This window comes from Thermobia domestica, chromosome 4 (genome assembly GCF_964235325.1).
Source record: "Thermobia domestica chromosome 4, izTheDome1.hap1.1, whole genome shotgun sequence".
Lineage (NCBI taxonomy): Eukaryota > Metazoa > Arthropoda > Insecta > Zygentoma > Lepismatidae > Thermobia > Thermobia domestica.
In genome coordinates, this window is record NC_137457.1 from 69,607,085 (window position 1) to 69,627,258 (window position 20,174).

Consider the following 20,174-nt stretch of genomic DNA (forward strand, 5'->3'; position numbering starts at 1 on the left):
AGAGAACGAAACGAATTATTAAGATATGCTTAAGCCGATTGTGTATTATATGACTCAAGTACCTACCTACCTAACTAACTCTATGGCCTATTGTACCAGGAGGTTCAATGGCGCGTTTACAAAAGCTCTCCACTGATTAATATCCTTATCCAAGTGGATCCAGTTTCTGCTTCGTATTACGATTTCTGCGAGATCCGTCTTAATATTGTCCTCCCATCTGTGACTAGGTCTTCCTAATGGTGGGTTTGAGATTGCTCTACCAGTTAAGACTTTGAAAGCGTTTTTACTGTTCCTCATTATGAAGTTTCCGCCATTACTCATTCTAGTTCCTCTTGGGTCTGAATATACGCCTCAGGATCTTGTTCTCAAATAATTTTAGCCTAAGTTATTCCCCGTGATTAAGCGCCCATTTTTGGAGCCGGGAGCCGGGATAATCATACCGAACAACAGACATGATTATCGTTATATATATTTTAAGCTGAGAATTCCTCGACAGACTTCGCGATGCCAAGAGATTTTGAATTGAATAATAACACGAATTACCTGCTTTTAATCGACATTTAATTACTTCACGAATATAATTTTCGTCTGTTAATATTGATCTTAGATCCTTGAAACTATCCACTTTATCAAAAGTATCTTGTATTTTGGTTTCTCTGCATTTACTTCTAAACCTTAGTCACGGCAAGACCTCTGCATTCCTTTCTATTATTCTCCTATCATCACCTATTAAATTTACATTAGCATAACCTGCTGAACACCGTTTAATTCTGGGTCCTGGTTGCTATGTTTGATTTCCTTATAGTACATTCCAGGACAAGGTTGAATAATCATGACGACAACACATCTTCTTCTTTCAGGACATTCTCGACGTGAAAGCTATTTTTAATATATGGTGAGGAAATGTTCCTTTCCGTGTTGAGAACAAAATGACAAAGAAGCATGTTCTAACAATTACACTATGTTTCAAAATATTATAGCATTAAGCGTCTCAATCAATGTTGCTTTTTCTATATTTGGTAACAAGTCTTACTATATTTAATAGAAGAAAAACACATCTGGATTTTTTTCCGATTGCAATGGTTGGCTTGGAGGTTCGAACCTGGTTTACTTTTTTCCAAAAATTCCCGCAGTTGAATATAGGAAATTTTTGCCTCAAAATAGCAATAAAGACTGTGGTCAACCTTTATGAGACAGCCTATACAGAGCATATTTTTCTTCTTCCACTTTCTATGACTTTTTGTATGGGTACGCAAGATTTATTTATACTGACAAATTTATTGTCGATGAACCTGAAAGACATACCATTTTAGACATTGTGTTAGTTGGAAACAAAACGTAAAATCTTTTTAGCGCAAGAAATATTTTTTCTGATGAAGCAACACTTCCATGTGAGGAATAATAAAAAAAATGTGTTATTTCGAGAAATGAAAATTTTCATTAGTTTAATGAAATTCTTAGAAAATGAATAAAAGTGATATCTGATGTGGGTTAATGAGACACAATATAATACCCCTTTTTCTCCTTTACTAAAGAAACAGAGAACGAAACGAATTATTAAGATATGCTTAAGCCGATTGTGTATTATATGACTCAAGTACCTACCTACCTAACTAACTCTATGGCCTATTGTACCAGGAGGTTCAATGGCGCGTTTACAAAAGCTCTCCACTGATTAATATCCTTATCCAAGTGGATCCAGTTTCTGCTTCGTATTACGATTTCTGCGAGATCCGTCTTAATATTGTCCTCCCATCTGTGACTAGGTCTTCCTAATGGTAGGTTTGAGATTGCTCTACCAGTTAAGACTTTGAAAGCGTTTTTACAGTTCCTCATTATGAAGTTTCCGCCATTACTCATTCTAGTTCCTCTTGGGTCTGAATATACGCCTCAGGATCTTGTTCTCAAATACTTTTAGCCTAAGTTATTCCCCGTGATTAAGCGCCCATTTTTTGGAGCCGGGAGCCGGGATAATCATACCGAACAACAGACATGATTATCGTTATATATATTTTAAGCTGAGAATTCCTCGACAGACTTCACGATGACAAGAGATTTTGAATTGAATAATAACACGAATTACCTGCTTTTAATCGACATTTAATTACTTCACGAATATAATTTTCGTCTGTTAATATTGATCTTAGATCCTTGAAACTATCCACTTTATCAAAAGTATCATGTATTTTGGTTTCTCTGCATTTACTTCTAAACTTTAGTCACGGCAAGACCTCTGCATTCCTTTCTATTATTCTCCTATCATCACCTATTAAATTTACATTAACATAACCTGCTGAACACCGTTTAATTCTAGGCCCTGGTTGCTATGTTTGATTTCCTTATAGTGCATTCCAGGACAAGGTTGAATAATCATGACGACAACACATCTTCTTCTTTCAGGACATTCTCGACGTGAAAGCTAGTAGACAAAAATGTTCCTATCCGGACTTTACTTTGAGACTCATTTAAACATACCTTAGTTAATCTACCTCAATACCTAGAGAAATTATTTGGTTACAAACTATGCTCCACCACATTTGTCTGTGATTGGAAAATAATTTCTACTTGAGTATATTTAAAACATATTTATGAATAGGATGTTAATGAATTGCTTGTCCTCACCGCTCCAGACATCTACTACCAAATCTTTTTTTATGAAAGCTTATCAAGGAACAAGTCTATAGTATTACTATCAGTAACTTGAAAAAATATGAGTAAAAGAATTCGTGACGCGATTAATAATGTGAAACTTTAAATGCTAGTAATTCCTGGATGGAACTGAAATATCGGTTTGACATCTGCATTGACACTGGAGATGATCACGTCAAATATGTGTGAAGCGCTTGTAATATAAGAAATAATGCAAAGATTTCGATTAATGTATGCGTTTTGCTAATAAAATTGTATTTTTATGAAGATAATCTTCATTTTTAATGTTAAAAATGTAAACCGGATCCCCAAGTATATATAATAATAAACAAAATCTTAATGAATACAGCTGAACTAAAACTATGAATAGGATAAATCGTAATGCTTTCTTTCAGATCTTTGAAATAATTTAACCCTTGAAGAGTAAAAATGAAATATAATCCAATAAAAATATCATTTTAGAATATAAATTAGAAAGGAAGTTAAACCAGGAAGTTAAGTTTTTTACATAGAGATTCTTAACATACTACAAGAATCTGAAAATGTGATCACTACATTTATTGTAGTAATATTCATTTGTCGCTCTGAGAAATACTCTGATGCAATGTGGAATGAGTCGTAGAGTTATGAATGGTGGCATTTTATTTTAGACCATTATCTGTGCAAACTAGCAATACATTTAATATATATGATATATGTGAAAATACATGAATTCTCGTCTTCGAAACAGAGTGAAAATAACCACCACATTGAAATACTGGATTGGATGTCCTAGAAGTAATTTTATCTTCATAAGGAAGCCTTTCAAACTACGAAATCGCAGCTCCATATGTGAGTGTCTGCATTGAAATACAGGAGTACAAGTCCTTAATTACCAAATATTCAGAGTTTCAGTAAAAGGAACTAGTAATTCCATTCCATTATTTGATAACATTATTATTTGCAACGCTATTGATTCACTTTGCTAATTTAATTTGAATATTTAGATATGTATTTTCATTAAATCAATTAACTTCTACTTTATGAAAAATAAACATACTGCTGAACAAGACTGCACTTATTTAATATAAAAAACGCATTTACACGTGACGTTTTGATCCTCTAGCCAAGATCCTAATCAGACGTACACGTGTTTATTTTTCTGATTTTATATGCAAGATGTATGACTGATTCTGTGTCAGTTTGAAATTGGCCCGAAGGTGAAAACTGCTGTTCGAAAAGTACGTCTGATGAGGATCTTGGCTAGAAGATCGAAACGTCACGTGCAAATGTGTTTTTATATTAAATATGTGCAGTCTTTTTCAGCATTTTTATTTTCTGATTTTATTTGCAAGACGTTTGACTATGATTGTGTGTCGAATAATGTGTCTTCGTGCATTAAATTATATGATTTACGTACTTCTATATTGATCCCCGTTCATGTTCCATTGATTTAGAAATTAGCAATTGAAGAAACATTTATTTCTTGTTAACGTTAGTATAAGTCATACGTAGTACGGAAAGTCGTGGTATGAATTGAGAGATCTGTGATAAGTCTGAAGTGAGTGATCTCATGCATGAATAATGTGTAGTTATTATTTTTAGTTTCGTAGTCCTGTAATAGAATCAAGAACCACTATGGGTTGTACTTATTATTTATAACGTACGTTAGTAAAAGTGTACTAGTGTTCTCACTAAACTATAATCAATCTTTTTCATGAGTAAAAGTATCAAAATATTTCCATAAAGGGTTTAACCTAATCTAATTATAGTTTTCTACAGTAGCATTGGTGGGAAAAGAGATCTATCTTCATTTTGATTTAAAGTGTTCGTATTCTTATTACATTATTGTGAAATAAACCCCGTTTTACAGCCTTTTAGTATGAACATAACAAACCTAATATAAATAATATTGAGTGTTATTCCCATGCAAACTGTGGAGATTTGCCGAAGTTGGTATAAAATTTGTGCTGAAACAAGAACAGTAATTCATTTAATTTGAAAGTATTATGTGCTAAGAAATTTCTGTGGGTTCATGCAAGAACCTGACATGTTACAACTAAAGCATTTTGAAATAAAGAACTGCAATGTTTTCGTGATATAAAACCTAGATTTATTGCTTAAATCATTACATTTTGGTTTCAGTACTTAGTAAATGATCGTAACATAATATCCAGAAATCGCTGTCCGGTTATATGTGAAAATGTTATGTACATAATTCTTGGAAAGAAAAAATGGCAACTTCGACAGACAGTCCTTAGCGTGCATGAACCTGATATGTTACATGATAGTGAAACTATTCACGATTGCACCACTTTCTTCGTCTGCTAGCGTTTCGATTTCGCTTTCTGCGTCAGGATCTTTTTCGATATTGTGACCTGCAGAAAACCGTATTTTCTTTGGTGATGGAGTAACAATATGAATACTTTGCCACGGTCAAATCGTTCTCAACTGGCTTCCTATGCACTCAAGCAGAAAATTTATCCTAACCGCTCATCAATTGCACTCCAAACAAACAATAAAGCACGAGTGTAATGTCAATAGGACTCATTCTCGGCGGGAGCTCATGTGGTTCGGATTCCACGTTAATCAGTAAGTCCACGTCTCATATAGCTTCGCTGCTCAACGGGATGTTAAACTCAAAATCAACTCAACTCAATAGGACTAACTGTTGCCGTCACTAAATTTTTGCCAAAAATGTGTATATTTTACTAATGTGTCAATAACAATGTTAGTATCAATATTATAAAAACTGTAAAAGTAGACATTTTAAAGTAAGTCCAACTAATTACATATGGTGCTATGGAGATTATAAAACGCATTGACTAGGTTTGTATATACATCGCTTTCTGTATAAGAAGGTAAACGATGCAGCATTGCCTGTTTCTACCACCAGCTCAATCGGAAGAGCACCCATCCTCAACAAGAGGGACTTTTTGATTTATCTCTCTTATGTAACAAGGAAATTTGTGGCTTACTTTAATGGTGTTTTTATTTTTATTTATTTTTATTTATACATTTATTTATTTATTTATTTATTTATTTATTTATTTATTTGGACATTACTGCCCAATTATAGTGTCTTCATATAAATTATAATTTTAAAGTTGATGCATTTAAAATGGATTAATACATAATTACATAATTTAGTGCAAAATCTTGAGTTAAAATAATACAGTTTACATGATTTTTCTACAAAATACTCATTATTATTTTTTCGAACAACCTTTCACAACTATTAAATATATCTATATCTTCATAATCCTTACTGATTTTATTGTATGTAGCAAAAGTTCTCCTTATAGGTGACTTATGCAGTGCATTTGTACGTGCCTTCCTGCAGTAGAAAAGGCCACTATTTCCCTTGCGTGTTTTGAGGGTTGGAACCTGCACCATTATCTTTGTAATTGTGTCTGTACAGTCTATTGTGTTGTACAAAAATCTATGCAAGAAAATAAGGTCGTTCAATGTCCGTCTTTGTTCAAATGTCTGAAGTGTAAAGTTTCCAAGTAAATTATCATATGATTCATATTTTGGATAAGATCCTCATTTTGTATGTGAGAAAACGTATGAATTTGCTTTGTGTCTGCTCAATTTTTTGACTACGGGTTTTCATGGAAGTGTTTCAAATAAAATAGGCATATTCAAGTTTGAATCTTACGTAAGAATTGTAAATCGTTTTCAAAAATTTAACATTCGTAAAGTCTTTGGCAAGGTTTCTATATGCATCTTGGGTTTCCTAGTAATATTTACCACATGATGCAAAAATGTTAATTGTTTGTCAAACATCACACCTAAATCTTTAATTGTATCTAATTTTCCTAAACTTATTCCATTGATAGTATAAGTAAAGTCATATGTAATATGTCATTGTCTTACACTTATTAATATTTACTATAAGCCTATTGCAGGTACACTATTTTAGTATGTTAGTCTGATCTTGTCGCAAGAGTAGACAGTCATCTATGCTTTTCACATCTACTAATATTTTCAAATCATCTGAAAAAGTATTTTATGAGATCTTTTAATGTAAGGTGGCAGATCGTTAATAAATAATAAAACCAAAAGAGGCCCAAGATTAGACCCCTGAGGGACCTCAGATGTTACTCGAAAGCTTTCGGTTTTATATTCTTTATACAAAGTGGATTGCATGCATTCACGCAAGTAAGATTTTAGAAAAAAATATAATTTGGGGACTAAAATTGATCATTTGGGGATTTTGCTTCCTTTGAAGCCGTGTGAGGATGAATTGGTCGCTCCGACTTTACTTTCGTTGTAGCCTTGAAATTCTGGTGAAATATAAATAAGAAGCTTTCGCAAATTCTTTGCTTTCTCAGGTGATAAGTTCTTCGTCCGAAGTACAGAGCAATTAATTTCTCGAGAAATGGGTGCTGGCCAATCCTGACAAAGGTTAATTGTTTACCAGCTAGTTATATGAGAGTAGGAGTAAGGGATATGGACAATACCAGGTTTCTCTTTGGCAATTCTAATTTTTCATCCTGAAACTTTCTGTATGTTAACAAGTTCATCCTGAACAGATTTTTAAGGAAGACTAATGATGAAACCACATAAAGCAAGGTAAAAGATCATATTTCTCATCATTTCTGTTCCTTGGAAAGCTATGTTGATATTCTATATTCTTTATTCTAATGATGTCGTCTCACTGATGTGGACTGTATATTGCTGTTGTAGACCTTTATATTTTTTAATAATTCCCAAATCCTTGTCACAATGTAGGAAAGTATGACCAGTTAACGAAAAATTATGCTGTACATCATCGAAAATCTAACATAATATAGTTTGCATCAAGAGTGTAATGCGGCGAGAACATATCAGGTTCTTGCATGGTACAAGCGTTAATTCCAATTCCTGATAACATGTGTCCGCCAGCTTTTGGTGGACTTGTAAACTTCCCACAAATCTGCATTTTTCTCGTGAAGTAGATTGACTTCTAGAGCCTTCGTAACTGTTGATAACTCACTTTTTACAAATATGTCACATATCAGGTCCTTGAATGCACCCACAGAATTAGTATATCATATAATTTGGAAACATTCTCGTGGTAAGAACATAAGATTTTCATATATTCGGAAACAAGGATTAGCCTTATAGAGGGCTGTGTGATTTTCACCTTTTTACTATAATGTTTAAACGCAAACGAGATAGACCACAACTCTTCATCGATACAATTTGCAGATTGCATTAGTGAATATCACACATTGATATAAACCCTGGGCCTAATTACAATTACCTAGAATTGGAGGCAATATCAAATAGCTTTCCATATACCATTTAAAGAATTTACATGGCTGCATAATCTCTTCAAAGACAATCTAGATAACTTGTATCCACCTAAAACACTGCAACCAATTTCGGAATTTATTCAAACTTTCGTTTCACACGAAGAACTGTCATGGCATACTGTTACATGTATGATATGTCCCAACAGAATGTCTTAGCTTGCTAAATAACTCAAACGCATGAAAATAAATTTCTTGCAGATATGTCCACACATATTACTATAAACTAAATGCGAGTGTTAATAAACGGTACAGCTATAAGTTAAAAGCAGTTTTATGACATAATTGTGTAGAGATGGTGTTAGAAGAATGAAGGACATTTTTGCTCTTACATATTCAAAAGAAATTTAAGTAAACGTGATATTAGACCTTATAGCACTAAAACGAATAGAATGGCACTCTGTCTCATTTATGTGTACTTTCATGTAGTAAATTCGTATGCCTCTATTATTAGACCCAGTCACGCATTGTAAGTTTGCACACTAAGGAGAGATTACACTTAATAGGCTATTGAAGTCTTATTTATATCCATCAGCTTTAAAAGTCGCTAAGTGCAATTCGGTATATGCTTTGAATGCTTCATATCACACTGTAATGCAGCTTTAAATATCACGTTATGTGTAACTCGCCTACTAATTTGCGAAATTAAGTGTTCCTGTTCTCAATTGTTTCATGAATCATTGTTATTATTCTAGTTGCTCTTAACGTGAAAACAAATAAAATTACTTATAAATTAACTATTAATCAAAATTAAATCAATTAATTCCATTTTTTGTAATAACTATCGAATATTATTGAGCTTCCATTTTCAGCAATAATATTAGATTTCTCGTCATCTTTATATTATCTTGTCTAGCACATTGTGACGATAATACAATACTCCAAATACCATCTAATTTATCATCAGAATGAGCAATTTGATTAGCTCCTTTCCGCAGCATATTCAAACGCTATTGTTGAAGACGTGTTGACTTGTGATCCTCAATATTCTTTGAGTATTCGAGATACAATTTAGCAACAACTGATAAATTTCATTTGCCTCTAACCGTCTGCCTTTATTTGTTTTTCTCCGTAGTCTGTTAGGAAAGTAACTAATTTGTTGAATGGATTTTGCACTATTATGGACAATTTTCACATCTTGAGGTATTAAGATTTTAAATACAGATGAAAGATATTTTTAGAAGAATAAAGGTATTGATGGTTGTTTGATATTAGATAATATACTGTAGCTAGTAAGTTCTTTCTTCTAAATACGAAGTTTATTGTGGGTTCATACTTTTAAACATACTACAGTACTGTACAATACTGTATGAAGTTTACTACTTGTCGAAATATGCCATAGGATGAAAATATTTTTTCGTGAAGTACTTTATCACACAAACTGCTAAAGGACTGTATTGTAAATACTTATTTTGGTGTACTTGTTCGTTAACTCGTAGGAATGTATTAACAAAAACAATTACAGTACAGTAAATATTATTTAACATTAAAACCCGAAATAATTGTATGCATTAAAAAAACAACACTCGTTTTTGATGGCTTATTGTTGTAGTTTATGAGATGCGAGTGTGAAAACACTTTTGAAGCATTTGATTTTATTTGCCACGTTTTCATAATTGAAATAAAAAGCACAAATATTTAAAGTCAAATAGCAGACATTTTTTCCATTAACGCAGATATTACTGAAGCACATTCTACGTTTTCCGTCTTGCCTCGTCTCAAAAACAAAAAGCGTAAACAGAAGTCTTCTTATATAATATTATCATATTATTTTATCCCTTGTCTTTAGTACAATGGATAAATTTGATTATGTAAACCCTTCGACAATTAACCTTAACGGTCCTATATTGAGTATCGTTATAACTGAACAGAAATATTAAGATTATTGCATAGCACAGTTATATCAAGAAAATAATAAATGTATCCACGTACTGCATATATTTCTATTATGCAAATCCAGTTATACGGTTTCTAAGCTCTTTCTAGCAGCACAGCATTGACAAATTCAACTATCTATTTATGAAGAATATAAATGAGGTTATCTTTCTAGCAGTAGGAATCCCAGCAGCAGGTATAAGACAGGCACGTAGCCAAGGGGTGGATCCCGGGGATCCGGACCCCCCTGAAACTAGAAATTGAAAAGAATTAAGGAAGGCTGAAACTAAAAGAAACGAGAAAAAAATCAGCGTTAAAAGGGTACAGCAAGATTTTGGTTACTCTTTCTTATGAGGAACTTTGTCTGAAAGAACATGATGATGGGGTCAAATTCAAAATTGGTATTATTTGAACGGAACATTCCGAGTTCCATTTAGCTAAATACTAATCGTATGGACTACAAAAGGCAATCGATAAATCAGTTCGAACAGATAGACTCTTAGGTAGAATTTAAGAAATAACCATAATCTATGAACTTGGCAACATAGGTTCCAGTTGCACTTGTTAAAGGAATTATCAATTTCCCGGCAAAATTAATCCATTTTATAGGAGTCTTTACTGCCGAAAGAGATCTCGTTGATATCCTTGACGGTATTAAACAAAGATAAAAGAAAACACAAGATGAACAGAGTTCGAATGGCCTCGGAAGACAATATATTTTTTAAACTTTATTTTATATTCTTTTACTTGAGATTTCTTCATAGTATGTTATGAAATTACTTACTACTTTACCTCATGTATTTGTGCTAACATATCAATATGGGTATGATGTCAGTTAAACAGTTTAAGTTGATCAATACCCTAATGTGTAACCACAGGAATTCATGTCACTAACGCATTTTGAAATCCTTGCTAAACTAACCGATATATGTTGCCAGTAAAATAGTTTAGAATAAAATAAGCCCTGGTGTGATAACCACAGTATTTCGTCACCGTCACTCGTATTACGAAATTATGCCTACATGCCATTATAAAATATTGTTAAATACAAATCAGTTTAAGAAATTGTTTGTCTAAATTGAAAAAGTATGTAGCTAGTACTTTATACCAGACCAGGTTTTGAATATTTCCGGTGATGACAGCTTTTTTATAGTCGGAACTAAAATAATGACAATCGGAACTATTTTGAGAGAATTTAAGGAAACACGAGTGATCACACATATGAAATTTTTACTAGTATTAAGGTAACCTTCTGTGACTATGATTTTGAGAATTGCTATAAAGTTCTTCAAAGGTCAAACCTTAGCACAAAATAATGATAGGTAGAAAGAAATATAATGTACGAAAAAAAATATTTCACAGGATTTTATAATTACTTGTTTCAACCATATATTGTCAAAAGTTTCTTAACTGATTTGCAGAAGGGAAAACAATTTTATATATACAATTATAAGGTTTAATTATATCGAGGGGATGTTTATAGCAAAATGCTATGTTGCCAAAATAGTTACCTTCAATTCGAAATGTAAAACTTCGTCTTCGCTTAAAAATGAATAATAGTACGGGAAGTAAAAAGGTTTCATTATTTTTGATTCTACATCTACTACGTCTTACCAGGGAAAAGTCCGAATGGGGTACTCGAGTTGCCAGACGACATGTATCATATATGAAAAAGAGCGTGTAACTATGTACGAACGCAACATGAAGAAGCATGAGAGTCAGAAGTTATATGGTCAGCCATAGGCCTCAACTACACAGAAATATAAGCAATTACTCGTTCCGCCAGTGAATGGCCACAGAAATGAAAGTCAAATGTTTAGTATTAGATGCATGATAAGATTTCAAAATGTTTTGGAACATGAACATCATGGCTGCCAAATTAAATGTAGCATCTTAAGTTTGGATTCACAATGTAAAATAAACGTAGGTAATGCGGCGTATCAAATAGCACTGAAATTTTACCAGGAATTCATTGGTGTTTACCATTCTGTAATTAATCTATTGTGAGTTCAGAAGTAACATGAAAAATAAAGTCGTGAGGGAATATTTGCACAAACGTCGAAATAATCTATTCGCTGTTTGATGCATTGATAAGATACAAGACCAGCAATACCTACGTTTGAAAAGCGACACATACCAGTATGTTCTAACTAGCGTGTGGAAAATCGTATACGCAACCATGTGCAACATGTTAGCACGGGACGTGCATCTAGAAAAAGAGTGCAAAGAGTATTTTCACATGCAAAGACTTCGAAATATTGCAGTGTTAAAGATGGATAATGGTCGTCACGTTAAAACATCCGAAAAGAAAGATGTGGATTACAAATACAATTACGATGCGGTTCCTTGTATATCATCACATAAGCAAGTATACTGATAGAGGTACATACCAATCTATGAAGTACAATTGATGTGAAGAGTATCTATAACAGTATGATGAAAGCAGAAGAGCTGTTCTTAGTGTCCATGTTTGAAGAAAAGGATTATTGTCTGATGCTGCTGGCAATCCGATTAAGTTACTTAACCAAAACAAATGAACATTGAAGTCTGGAATTTTCCTGAATGTTCTTCAAAATATCCAGCCATATAGAAAGAATGTTTTAAACTGGTGACCAGTGAGCACTAAACGGGAAGTACGTAAAGGCTTGGATACGAATGAAGTTGTCACTATGCCATATATGAAAGTCATCAATATGTTACGCAGCATCTGTGATAAACCTCACGTAGTGTTTGTATGTGCTAAAGAATCCGACGTCAAGAGGCTGAATACGTCCAGGGGTCAGGATTGTAGCCAGCCCAAAGTGAAGGGAAATTGGCGATTCCACCACATTATAGTTCATTAGCAAGCGCATAATGAAAATTTTAGGGTGTCAGAAATATTACTTGGGACCCGGACCCTCTGCCTTGTGGTTACTGACCTGGGAGGTATCCGTTTCTTGTGAACCTCAATATTATCCGGAACAGTAGAATGTATCATCTCTGCTACAAGACAACGAATCAACCAGCTGCAAGATGCGACCAAAATACATCCTCAAGAAAGAAACTTCAAATCATCCTTGCACATATGTCCTGATTTTCTAGCAAGTGCCTTGATATTCGAAGTAATCTCAGGCATTGTTGCAAGGAATTGCGACCTTTTCCTTATCCTCAACTATTCTGCAAATAAACAAACTTTTCTTTCGGCCTGTATCCAAGCCAGAGTTATCCAAGAACTAGATTTTGCGTCATACTAGTAAGACTCACAGTTTCTATGAGGGCCATTTGCAAGTTACCTCTCAACTCACAATATAGCTATTTAATACAGAATGTTTGACACCAATAAACTCCTCGTAAAATTTCTGTGCTATTTGGTGTACCACATAATCCACTTTCTCTTTAACATTGTGAATCCAAATTCAAGATTCATGTTTTCAATATAGCTGCCATGATTTTCATATTTCCCAACATATAGCAGATCTTATCATGCATCTACTACTAAATATTTGACCTTCATTTCTGTGGTCATTCAGTAATTCCTTAGCTTTCTGTGTTGTTGGGACCTAGGTCAACCATACTTCTGGCTCTCATATTTCTCAATGTTGCCCTCCGACGCTATAAATTTCCATATGTACATAGTTTCACACTTTCTTTCATATGTGATACATGTCGTTAGGTAACTCGAGTACCCCATTAGGGCCATTCCGTGGTGAGATTTTCTCCCCGCATATTTAAATAAATTGCAGAGCCAAACGTTCGGTTGGGAACTAAGGACGAACAGAAAATGTAATTCATACTGAATATTATTACATGACTGCGGTCAGCAATAATTTTTAAATTAAAGCATTCCTAACTGCAGACTATATACATACATACGGCGTTCTAAACAACACCAACAACGTTTGGGAGGTTATTTCTGAGAGAAACAAAATGTTGAAAATGAAACAAAATGTATAGACCAACTTTTGTGCATAAATGTTTCCTTTTACAGTTATAGACTGTCGAAAAGATAAAGAAATGAATTTTATAGGTTCATAGCTCCAAAACCATCTTACCTACCTTAGTCAGGTCACGACTTCACTTAGGAACTAACAGTTAGCCTATCCAAAACTGCATGTTTCAGAATCAAAAGGTACTCACGGAACAATTTTTGAAGAGGGACTTTGGATACGGGCATATAATAAGAAGAACTCACCAATTACATCTATACAAAATATTAAAGAACTACCGCAGGATTGTGAAGCTTGGGGATTTGCATCTGGCACGTACTGGTACGAAATTGAAGTCTTGACCGGACTACGGCACGTTCCATAGTTGGGGAACTATTGTGCTTTCAAATACATTTTTTTCGTGTGTTCGACAGCCTATGACTCCAAAGTAAAGCATTTCTGCACCCTAGTTTGTCTGAACATTTTTCTTATCTCGGTATCAGGAATCACCTCCCAAACGTTGTTGGTGTTGTTTCAAAACACCGTGAATATATAGAAAGGTTGAATTTTTGAAATATCGAATAGAAACACACATGATAAATAGTTATTTAAAAGTAGTTTAAGTAGTTTAAGTAGTAATGACAATGAATTATGTAAAATGATTTTTTAAACCAAAATAGATCACAATATTCATTGAAATGTATAGAAAGAATCAAATATTGAAGAATATTACCAAAGACCAAAGCAGTATTGTCAAACATCTTTGTCAAAGAAACTAACTTAGATAAGGAATTACAATGCTAATGTTTCAAATTCTTAATATAGTAACATTAATGCTTGTGTGAAATCAACATACCTTTATTGGTGCTGAAGGCGATGCGTTCAGACAAGCCACACTGCTAATTTTGAGGAACATGCTATACTTCGAGAGGAAATTAAATTTGGAATTTTTGGATGAAAGGTCGGATATGTTAAGTGGTGATGAAAGTACCTCCTGTCAGAACTCCACTGAACCAGTTTCTTAAATAAAAATGAATGAAATAAGTGATTATACTGCTGATTACTCTGCAGAAAAATATTCTCAGTGATTAGAATTGATAAAATTTCGTACTGTTTAAGGAAGCTCTAACAAAACAAATTTTCATCTGAACGTATAGATTTAAACGTCCTACGTTAACAAGGTATCTGATTCTTTGTGCAGTGAACCACCATTGCAACAAAACAAAATTAGCACAACATTATCATTCAAAAGTTTATTAAAACACAACATCAATACGTGAACTGAAAACAAAAGCGGTACTTACGCCAAAAATATCAACAATCATCTACCAAAAGCTACTAATACAAATAAACTGTTTTCGTACTATTCCTTAATCAAGACTGTTTCATAAATCTTGTGCATGACAATTTTCCTAAAAAGAACACCTGGGTTTCAACATGTAACTGTATAGGATTCGGGGTCGAACATCTTGTAACGGTACTACTGACGTTGGACTCAAAATAATGATATGCCGAAGACGATAAAGGTAAATCAAACTTAAACCAAAAACAAATTATAGAATTGAGGACTTTATAACTAGCTCACTTGCTATACAACAAATATACACATTACAAATATAAAAACCAAAACTAATACAATTGGTAAATAAAATTTAACATAATTTTTATATTAAAGTAGGCCAACAGCTATAAAGGTAATAGTACAAGAAAATTGTAACCGACAAATTGTATTTTTAACCATTTTATATCGGACTATAACGAAGCTTACGCTGACACAAGAATATTATTATAATTAATGATCACTTTCTAATGTCTCACGAGCCGAGCTAAAAAGTATCCTCCAAGCAGATACAAGCCCAGCCATTCCACTAAACAAATTAATCAGTTTAGTTCGGCTTGAGTTGTAACTTATCCAAATGTAACCAGGAAGTAGTGACATTGGCTTTATTATAGAAGATTCTAAAACTTGATTCTCAAAAGGTAGTGTAGTGACTGTCAAATACACTACATAGTGACGGAGGACAAGAAATTTTAGTGTTTTCTATGTATCACGATACTGCCATATACCATTCTTAATGAAAGAATTAGGGTATCCACATAAATTACCTGGACAGCGGAAATACACTACCTACTAAATCGATCTATTTGTTTCATTATGTGGAAATGCAACCAAGTCACTCCGGGGAATACACTTACAGTCATATATGTGGAATTGTGGCAACTATAGCAGAAAACAGTTTAGTAGAGGCTGAACCAATAACATTGTAAATAAAAGTAATGTTACCGAAACAAATGCAGTGTGCAGTAACTTGAAATTTGCAAATTAAGTAAGAAAATGCTTGGGAGACAAGATATCACCTTGAAACATAAAGTTAATTTCAAACAACTTGCAAAGAAAGAATTCCTATTGTTGATCAAAATAAACTCAACGGTAGTTTAAAGCTCAGAGACTGTAGTGTAAAGAAAATAAACGACTTCAAAGAGTCAACGGTTAAGATCTTTGTTCCCAGAAACAGGAAATGGGATGCTGGGAATGTCTCTTCCTTTCTGGATCCCACAGACGGACAGGCAAGAGTATAATGTATTATTAAATATAATTTGGCTATAGATTGTCACAACACATAATCGACACTAGATTAACATAGATCATTTTGATATTCTCTATTTTTTATATTTGGATTACAGGTAGTACTACATACTATGTTAGAGGCACATTTTTATTGTGTACGAAATTTGTTTCAGTAAGTGTTGAATTGGATCTGTTACCACGATTGACTACACATACGAATGGATGATCCCCAAGCAATATTGCTATCGATTATTCTTAGCTATTAAATACAAAAGTATGCAAAAATTCAAGGTTTGGTTACCAAGAGAGCTTAAGTCATTTTTTTGTAAATTTTGAGATATTGGTCCTATTAAGTTCCATTTTATCATCTGCATGTACTGGACTGAGATTCATACCAAAACTCCATAAATAAATTAATTGTAGATAAAGGAAAACAGCGTTTTTCTTCAAAATGTCCTTAGTCAACAGTATTCCCTGAAGTTATTTTCTAAATCATGCCTAAAAACACTTATAAAACCCTTGTTATAGGTGATAATTTCATCGTAGTCTTACGAAAGGTAGTCAATTACAATTTTTTTTATGTATATTATTTTTCTTTCACAGAATTAGAATGATGGAAACCCGCACAAAAACATCGTCTCCTGAAATACTTACTGTATTTGACTTAGCCACTATTGGATTCGAGCTCTTCAATTAATTTTAGCACTTATGGTTTTGAACTCAATTTTTTCAGAAGGAACGACTACTACAAATTATAAATTTCGTTAATTATATATTTTGCATGAAAGTACTTAGCATGTTGTTAAACTATATACTGTTATTATTACTATTGGATTATCAAACTATTACTACAGTAGCCATTAGTCTTGCAACTACAGCTACAAAAAATGTTATTATTACTCCATTGCATTTTATCAGATGATCTCACTTTTGGTTCTAGTAAATTTTGTTTGGTATAAAATGTTTTAACTGTAATAGTTAGCCATGGAACAGTATTAAATAAACCACTATGTGTCGATTTTTTCAAAATTTCTAAAGTCAGATTTCCCTTGCAGGCCACAATTGACCATGCTCCTCGCTGTACATGTCATTGGTAAAACAAACTGCTGAACATCATTTATTGAATACGTTTTCTACTATAAAAACTCCATCTAACTACACATATATTTCATATAAATCATTATCATCTATTTGATTGTCTTCTGTTTTTGACCTATATTCATGTTTTAGTTCTTTCAATGTTACTATTAAATCTTCAATCTTAAAACCTATTTTATAAAACCCTCAAGCTAAAGTAAGTATTCCATCTACTAATACGTATTCTCATTATTGTGAGAGCTTAATGTTAATTTGTTATCTTCTACTGAATATGCGCTATGCTTTTTATTACGAATTTTATAATGTATTTTTTATAAATCATTTTCTTCTAAGACGCAATGCTTATATTCCTTGATATATATTTTTTACTTAACAATATTTGATTTTATTTATTTTGCTTGTCTTATTTGGTCTTCTATTTCGTTTTTATCTATTTTCATAATTTCTATTTCCTTTTTTCTTAATAGCATACATTTTTAAATTAAGATCTGCAACCTTTTCGATTACAACAGTTTTAAGCTCATTTCTAAATGTTCATATCATGTTCATATCATATTCATATCTATATACATATCATGTGTTACAACATGGACTATTTCAGAATTTGGATCATTAATTATTTGTTACTTTATCTCCATATTTCTTTCTCGAAACATTGTAACAGAAAGCATACAAACATCTCTTAGAGAGTCCAGGAGAGACACTCCAAAGTAAACAGGTTTTTCGAAAGTTATTTTAATTTTATACATACGAGTAGAAGCTAGTGTTTTTAAAGAATGTGGTTCTATCATTAAAGGTAGGTTTCACAATAAATTTTTATACTAAAGTTTTATAATGTGCACATCTTATATCTACTGTGTTTCTTATATCCTCGTAGATATAACAACGCATTGTTTGCTATCTTGTAATAATCATTTTTTGCCACTTTTCTTTGACATTGGTTGAATTTCTGAGTTTAAATTTATATATTACTTTAACTATTCTGATTGCTTATTTGCTAATATCTTACGAATCATTTTCAGTTTAACACCTTGTGATACAAAGAACTTTAGAATTTCATATTGGAATATGTAATAAATCTCTTAATCGTAAAGTGTTGTTACTAATTTTCGAAGTCTCTTACCGTATAATTTTGTGCAGCTAATGGCAAGTTTGAATTTTTATTGTGAAGTCCCTTTGTATCTTTAAATCAGTTTCTAATATATATTCAACACGAGAATCATCTGTTCTGTGTAATATTCCATTCACCCAACACCTCTCGCTTAGAAACACTAATAATCATTTCCATTTCAATTCTCAGTAAGACATAGGATTATTAATAGTCAATCGTATTATAAACATATAATTAGCAGCGGCGGCTGGTACTATATGTTGCATGGTTGTGCAACCGGATATTTTTTAATAGTAAACCTATTTTTAAGTATTAAAGTAGTGTATCAGTAAAAAATAAACCTCTGCTCTTGAGCGAAAAACAGTATTGATGCATTTCTGAAAAAAGTCAATTAAAAAAACGGAAAGAAAGAGAGAGATTTACATTTCCGGTGGCAGCGAACGTTGCCACTGGAAGCAGTAACATTGAGCATATGGCAGCGAGCTCCTATCTCTTAACATGGGGAAGTGGATTTATTCTTGCATCGCTCCTATCTTCCCGTATTGGTCTCATACGGTTGCCTTTTTTCCGCAACTGGTCAGCTTCTGTAATAGTTACGAATTCCTCCGCTTAGCAGCGTTTGACTCAATTGATAGGGTGAGCGAGATACAGACGCCTGGAAGAAAGAAGTTATTCACAAAACATAAACTCGCAAAGAACAAATATAAGTCTGGTGGTAGCAGGGACGGATCCAGGCTGAAAGTTTGGGGGGCGGTCGTTCGAAGTCAATAGATTTTATTTAACATTTATAATACAAAGGTGAAAATTCTTGGGATAAGATTTATTTTTAAAACAATCCTATTCTGGGGGGTCGATCGAGTCTCGAAGAAGAAAATGTCTTACTACTGATCTAATTCCTAGCTCTGTGTCTTTCGTGCACATGATTCTGTGTTCGATTTCCGGCGGAGAGCATAAATTAATATCAAATCATTCACTTCCAATACTCATCTGTCTTCTTTAGCCTAATTTGCTGGAATGTTAAACTACTTTATTATTTATTTTTTATTTTTTTATTTATTTATTTTATTTTATTATTATTATTATTTTTTTGCATTTTCAAAGGAAAACATATTAGATTTCATGCTTCTTTACAGACAAAAATACGTGGTTTCTGAAAATGGACTTTTTGTACCGTATATTTATACAAAGAAATGCTAACAAAATGCATATTGTCGGAGGAGAGAGGTGTTTCTGGACCCTAAAGAAAATAAAGCGGAAAATATTTGCGGTAGCGATGCTTTCTATTCAGAGAAACTTGGCGAGCAGCATTTCAGATTTCAATAAAGTCATAGAAAAATTTGAAGCCTAAAAGATGGAAGAAAGACCTTCCATTCTAAAATAATGCATAGTTTATATAATTAAATACTTTTGTTTAATTGCGTGCATGCAATTTTCTTGCTTTTTTCCTTCTTTTCGGATTAACGCCATCATTCATGGTTTATAGCACATACTATATATTCGATTTATCTCGTGTTAAATAACATGAGTGTAGAGGTTTTGTATATAAATAGTGTATAAACGTACATTGATAGTGGTTGTTTGAAAAAAAAAGGAAATAGCTTATATATTAAATCAATATTAGAGAAATAATTTAATCAATAACATACAAATAGAGCTTAAAAGACTTTCCTCTTCATATTTCCTGAATA

At 32.9% G+C, this 20,174-nt stretch overlaps 1 protein-coding gene across 2 annotated transcripts in view; it reads left to right on the forward strand.

The window, feature by feature from the left end:
• The window catches only part of LOC145683317 (trypsin-1-like), a 632,151-nt gene that overhangs the window by 232,141 nt on the left and 379,836 nt on the right, over positions 1-20,174 (forward strand). The window lies entirely within an intron of this gene.